This window comes from Myotis davidii, unplaced genomic scaffold (genome assembly GCF_000327345.1).
Source record: "Myotis davidii unplaced genomic scaffold, ASM32734v1 scaffold807, whole genome shotgun sequence".
NCBI classification, from domain to species: domain Eukaryota; kingdom Metazoa; phylum Chordata; class Mammalia; order Chiroptera; family Vespertilionidae; genus Myotis; species Myotis davidii.
The window spans coordinates 1,002,791-1,009,656 of record NW_006298272.1 but is presented as its reverse complement, the minus strand read 5'-3'; the positions used below and the strand labels follow the sequence as shown (position 1 = coordinate 1,009,656).

The 6,866-nt window shown below is 58.4% G+C and overlaps 1 protein-coding gene and 1 non-coding gene across 2 annotated transcripts in view; both read left to right on the top strand.

The window, feature by feature from the left end:
- Positions 1–6,866, top strand: part of CSMD1 (CUB and Sushi multiple domains 1) — a 710,708-nt gene that overhangs the window by 549,928 nt on the left and 153,914 nt on the right. The gene's annotated exons all lie outside the window — the stretch shown is intronic.
- TRNAH-AUG lies at positions 3,217–3,288 on the top strand. The gene has a single exon. It is a non-coding gene; the product is annotated as a tRNA-His (tRNA).

Genomic DNA, 6,866 nt, shown 5'->3' with positions numbered 1-6,866 from the left:
AGCCGACTGGCCTGGCCTCCCCTCTGCTCCGTGTGCTCCTCTGTGGCCCGTGGCCTGTGGGGGCCTCTCCACGCAGCTCCCAGGAAACGCACCTGAGCTGCCGTCTCACGCCCCATCGCCTTCCCGACCTCGCTGCCTCCTGCTTCCCGCCCACGCTTTCCAGCCGGAGTCACGCAGGACGGTGCCGCGAGTCTGTATTCTCACGGTTGTGCAAAAGGGCAGCAGACAGATCCACGCTGACTGAGCACACACGAGGGCCGTGGGGGAGGCGCTGAGCTGTCCCGTCTGCGCTACTAGCCGCCCAGAGTCCGCTGCCCCTACCCAGCCGGACGGGCCGCAGGCTGCAGCTTCTCTGTGTCGGTCTCTCCTGCTCTGTCCAGCGGACTGGCTCCACGGCCACGCTCAGCCCCTGGGGACCCCGTATTCTCCACGGCCCCAGCACAGCCTCCCACCGTTGCCGCCCCTCCCATTTCTCTGAGTGATTTTGAGAAACCTTGAGTCTGTGGATCTATTTATGGGCACTTGGTAATTTTAAATATATATTTTATTGATTTCAGAGAGGAAGGGGGAGGGAGGGATAGAGAGAAACATCAATGAGAGAGAATCATGGACCAGCTGCCCCCTGCATTCCCCACACTGGGGATGGAGCCTGCAACCCGGGCATGTGCCCCGACTGGGAATCGAACCGTGATCTCCTGGTTCATAGGCTCACACTCAACCACGGAGCCACACAGGCCAGCCGGCACTTGGTGATGTTTTACACAGCAGGGCAAACTTCTAAAAAGTAGGAGAAAGAAATACTGGGGATCATTGCTGTTGAGCTCCTCGTACAGTCATTTTGACGAGAGTAATTCTCTTTTCTGCCGGGGTCCCTCTTTGCCTCGCCTACAAAAGCAGACTCTCCAGTGGGTGAGGATTAACAAAAACTAACAAACAATCGAAACAAAACAAAAAACAGGCGCGCTCCGGGTGCCGCCAGCTCCTGAGACTGTCCCGGAGCCGGACACGCCGCCCAGCGGGAACCGACACGCATTATACAGTCCGCGGTGCCGACGGCTCGACAATCAAAATACGATTAACTTCACATTAAATTCTTAGCTTTAAACACTGAGTAATTAAGTTTAGGAAACCCCACGCAGCCGCAATGTGCTCAAAAACCTAAATGGAATAATCGCCCCCAAAGATGCTGGGCGAATAATGGCTATGAAAAGTTTTGAGCAAATGATTCAAGCTGAAGTCTGTGTAAGGCACCTCCAACTCTCTCCCAAAGACTCGCTAATTGCCTCTTGCTAGTTAATTGCATTCCTTAAGAAACATTCCTGCGTAAATGCTTCAGATCCATAATTAACCTTCCCACAGGAGCGGATTAGAAAACGCCGACAGAGTAAATATATAGTTTACTGAACAGCCTCAAGTTTGGAAATGGTCACAGATAGCATCCGTCCGTTCTCTTTAATACTGTAATGGACCCTCGCATGCTTCTCATCGTACATTTGACATATAGCTTTATTTATGGTGATGGCGACAGGGTTTTCCCGAGGGGTGAGAGGTCCCGGGAGCTGGAATGGTCCAGAAGCCTCCAGACCTTGCCACCTCACTGCTCGGCACTTCTCAGCCGTGGCGAGTAGCTCCTTTCACTCGTGTTTGCGAGGCAGCGGCGTGTGCCCACAGGGTGAGGGGGCTTTCTGAAGCTTCCGGGTGGGGTGTGCCGGGCCAGGACCACCTCCAGGTCCACTTGTAGCCAGGACTGTGCGGAGCGTGATCTCAGACCCTGCAGGGACCCCCCCGGATGAGCTGCAGGTACACTGACGGGTGTCAGCGACCTGAGGGCCGCGGCCAGGAGCCAAGGCAGCCTCTGGACACAGTGCAATCCAGCCCTTGGTGCTCAAGCAGCGAGTGGATTCTGATTAGCGGGCAGGGCAGGCAACAGGCAGCGGGAAAGGGGACGTCCATTCAAGCCCTGCTCTTTCCCGGATCAGCCTGTTCCTAGAGCAGATGGTTGCCCGCCGAGGCCGCGGTTACGTGGATGGGACGCATCGTGCAGGAGCGCCTGGCGGTGGGGACCAAGTGTGCGTTTCGGATCCCCCTCTGCGCCTCGCCTGTGGTCTGATCCCTGATACAAAAGGTGTAGGTGGGGCACTGAGTTCCGAGAGCTGCCAGGCGACCAGGAGCCGGGCTCCCTCAGGAACATAAGCCGCCCCTTTCCTCCTCCGGCGACAGAGGCGCTGCAAACAGCACGGAAAATCCTGCTGAGGACGCAGGTGTTTTCTAAGCGTTTCAGCAAATATTTGCACAAAGAGAAGAGGATTCTGGGCATCCACCCGGCATTGAATTCAGGATTTATTTAACAATCGGCTGACTCTTCGCTGTTTCACAAGAATGGCCCCAGAGCAGTTACTCTGCCGGAGCAGGACGTGGGAGGTGCGGGCAGGAGGCAGGCCTTCTGGATTGTACTGTTATTGGAGCAGGTGACTAGCCCTTCTTCAAGCTCACAGGCCTGCTGCCCACGCGTGGGCACCCGGGGCCGTCTCCTGGCCGTGGTCTGGAGGAATCGGTGATGGTGGGAAGCCCGCTGTGTGCGAGGGGGAGGCGAACACTCCTGTTCACAGCGACGGGCCTGGAGGGCCCCACGGGCCCTGGCGGAGCCTCGCTCAGCAGGCACGCAGCTGACACAGCCCCCGCCAGCCGGGTCCGCATCGTCGCACACGAGGGAGTTTCCTTGGGAAACAGAGGCAGGGACTTCCGTGCCCCTCTCTCCCCGAGCATGTCTCTCACAGCTGGTCAGTGCCCGTTCTCCACCCCTGGAGCCCCTGCCCATCCGGAACGGGCTGTTCCAGAGCCCGGAGAACCCTCCACGTCCCCACAGAAAGGAGTGCACATGGCTGTCACCCTGCTCTCCTGTGGCCCCCCCATCCCCATCCTCAGCCTCCCATTGTGGCCCAGGTGCCTCGGGCAGTAGGGGGCGGGGGGCGATGTGGCCTGATTGACAGCTGACTGAACCAACTACAAGGCGTTTCCCAACCCTTGTCATCTCAGTGCATCCACAAACTAACCGCTAAAATGCTGCGGATGCTAACAAAGGCATTACTTTTTTTGCTGACCTGGCACAAGAAATAGGTATGATTTTGATTGATTTACCAAATAATAGTAATTAATAATAACGACCTACCCTTTTTGCTCCAAAGTGGCTTTTTTAAAAATCAGGAGGCTTGCCCGGCCGGGGTGGCTCAGTGGTTGAGCATCTACCTATGAAGCAGAAGGTCATGGGTTCGATTCCCGGTCAGGGCACATGCCCAGGTTTCAGGCTCCATCCCCACTGTGGGGCGAGCAGGAGGCAGCCGACCCATGATTCTTTCTCATCATCGATACTTCTCTCTGCCCCCCTCTCCTTTCCTCCCTGAAATCAATTTAAAAAAGCAAAATCAGGTGCCTATGCTTGTGTATCAGGATTTCTGGTCCCAAGAAGCAACCAATCAGACACAACCTTATTCACAACGCGACCAGGAAGGTGCAGCCTATTGAGTGACCTGCCCACTTAGGCTCAGGACGGGCTCTCACACTTCTGACCTGAGGTCTGAGGGCAGAGGCCTGCCTACGTGGCGAGGGACCGAGGTTTCCAAACTGCGACTCAGGGTGGAAACCACTGGGCGACGGCGCATTCCCTGTAAGAGGAAACCGCAGCCGGCCCTGGGCCCGGCGCTGCCTGGGCTCTGTGAGCAGGTGGATGGGCTGGCAGTGGCAGGGACCGCCTGCGGCGGGCGAGAGGAGGCCGGGGCGGGAGAGAGGAGGCCGGGAGGCTCGTCATTGCCCGCCTCCTGACAGGAGAGCATCCAAGGGTAAGGGATCAGCGTTCACGGAGCTTTAAACAGGCCCCGTGACACCAGCCGCTTCCGTCTCTGCCGAGTGAGATGCCCTACTCGGCGCCTGAGCCCCCACCCCGATCCCAGCCTCACACCCCACAGACGTCGCTGCCCGAGGCAGGTCTGGGAAGGGTCCGCGTAGCTTTGCGTAATTTTCCAGGAGGCTTGGTTGTGCAAGTGACTGTGTTTTAGGGTGTAAGTCTGTCCTCGGTCGGGCGACGGTGTGCTGGGCGGTGCACGCGGCTCTGTTTTCCTGATGCGTGTGCTGCGGGCCAGCCTTCGAGAACTCCGGGGCCTAGAAACAGGAGACACGCGTGACCTGATTGCAAGGCTCCGGCTAAAGGCAGAGGATCTGACTGTGAGCTCAATCGGAAGCTGGCAGGTGGTGTCACCAAGGCTGCAGAAATCTAACCTTTCATGGGAAGAGTGAGGCCATTCCATTTTTTGTAGGGAAGATACAAAGCAGTGTTACCACGTTAGTCAAAGTCGTAGGTCACTGTGCCCACACAGGGCCCCTCACAGGAGATGGGGTCTCGGGGTGACGTGATCGTCAGAAAGGGTCAGAGGTCGTGGGCGCTCCGGTCTCGCCTTTCCCGGCACCTGTGGCGGGTTCATTGTGCTGCTTTGAGAAGAAAAAGGCGTGAGAGCTCCCGGGTTTGCGTTACCGTTTCTCTCCCCACGGATGGATTTTGCCCTGAGGACGTGCGCAGGCTGCTGGGGCCTCCACGGCACCAGCGATGAGGTCCGGTTGGCTGGTTCCTGAGTAGACATCTCGGGAAGCACTGCTCGGAAGGGGACCCGTCTGTTGAATTCCAACGGGAGCAGGCATACGGGGGAAGTGAAAAAACACGAAGCTGCGGCGCATCCGGCTGGCACTCCGCCAGGCTCTGCAGGGATGACGGGAGCCACTCAATAGCCGAGGCCGAGCCCTCGCTGTGGGTACTGCACATCCCCGTGCGCGTGAGGGAGGCCGTACCGCCCCCTCTCCCACCGGCTGCTGGTCGGTGGTGCCCAGAGCGAACGTTTGTCCCGGGATAAGTGGCTGGTGTTGGACACACTTAGCTCTGACATCCCATGAAATTGGGAAACTCAGAGCATATTTTAGCTGTTCGAAGGGCGTACATTTTTCTTGGGGTGATTTCGAGAATGCTGACCTCTGAACTCCTGTGACCCACGGTGAGTGAGGCTCAAGTGGGGGTCGGAGACCCCGAGGAGCCGAGGGCATTCTGGGTGACTGGGGGGGAGGCGGGCGGGTCTGCAGGGGGAGAGGGAGGCTTTAATTCCCGGACACGGGATGTTGGCATCACTTGGCCTTTGGTGTCAGGTGGTCCGTTTGCTGTGAAACGCAGCCAACGTGGCAGCCAGGCCGGGTTCGAATGCGCTCGGCGGATGTAGTGTGACCTCATTCGGACGTGATGGCGCAAGAACGGGTGCCAGAGGGGATAGAAAGGACAGAGAAGAAAGTGCTTCGTTCCAGGGTCCGAGGTGAGATGGGAGGGGAGTGAGATGACGGTGAGCAGTGACTGGGACACGCATGGGGCCTGCCTAAGGCCGTGTGTGCCCCCACGGCCATCGGAGACCTGCTTCCTCCTTCAAATGGCGAGCAGATGGGGCGGAACGGCCGCCGTGAGAGAGTTTGAGGCTGGGGTTCGGTGACGGTCAGTGTAGTCTGCAGCCGGGTGGACGCCACGGCCACAGCTATGGCCACGGCCACGTGCTCTGGCGTGAATATGGTCACAGCCGGGGCCGGTGTCGGGACGCCCCCTGAGCTGCGGGCGGGTTAAGGGACCCGGTGCCTCGTCCATTGTGGTCAGTGAGACGTCAGGGAACCGCGGTCACACATCCCAGAAGGAAGTGCGGCCTTCGGAAGGACTGTCTCGTCTGGAGCCACAGGGAGGGAGTCGTGCGCCTGCGCGGAGGGAGGTCCCTGTGACATGGCCCCTCGGGGAGAAACCCTGCCCCTCCCCTCACCGCACAGCGATCAGAGAGATGCGGAGAGCGGACACTCCGTCACCGCGGGAGCGCTGGGTGCCGGGGCCGGGATGGCGAACGGAAAGGACCCAAGGAACGCCGTGGTTCCGACGGGAAATGTCGGTCAACGAGCCAGGCACCGAGCGGGGAAGCTGCTCTGCTTCTCGTCGGAAGCAACTCTGTCGTCCAGGCTTCTGGCCGCGAAGCTGCCGGAATGTCTGCCGTCGGTTCATCTACATCCGACCGTTCCCCGGGACCCAAGTCGCCCTGCTTTGTGTTCTTGGCTCTTTCCATGTTGACGTTCATATAACAGTAACAACAGCAGCAACAACAATAATAATAACGACTTGATGGGACTGTCCCCTGGGACGGCCGTCTCGTCATGTGAGCATGTGCACATGTTCCACAGGGACCGTGTGGGGGGCGGGGGGGGGGGGGGGGGGCTCGGGGGGTATGTAATACCCTTTGTAATAATAAATTTAAAAAAATAGCATGGGGGGGACAGGGCCTGGGGGGCCTCCTCTTGGGAAATCAGTTCAGGGAGGAGCAGTAACCGTGTCGCCCTCAGTCCAGGTTTGTAAGTCACTGCGGGATCCATTCCAGGGTCCCAGTCACTCATATTCTGACCAAATGCGATTTTAAACCTCCCAGTGTTCTATGTACCAGCAAGTATTACAGTCGGAGACACGCATTTACGTTCATGATCTTGACCGCCAGGCTGTGGGTTTTCCTTTAGAACGGGTAGGCGCATGGTGAATGTTGTTTTAATGACCCTGAATGCCATTCGAAGCTGCCTGGTAGATGTGAGTCGAAGGCACTTATTAACACACAGGAATTAAATTAAGAGCCAGTGACACATATTGCATGAATGTGCTTCCTGTCCGCACCTGGGGACGCCGTGGCGCAGTCCCCGCCGCCTCCTGCCTGCTGGGAGGTGAGCTTCCGTGGGGGGTGAGTCACGCGCCCAGGAGCGCCCCCAAGGATCAGACACCCGCCCACCAACCGTACGGTCCAGGGGACGGAGGCTCAGGAGGA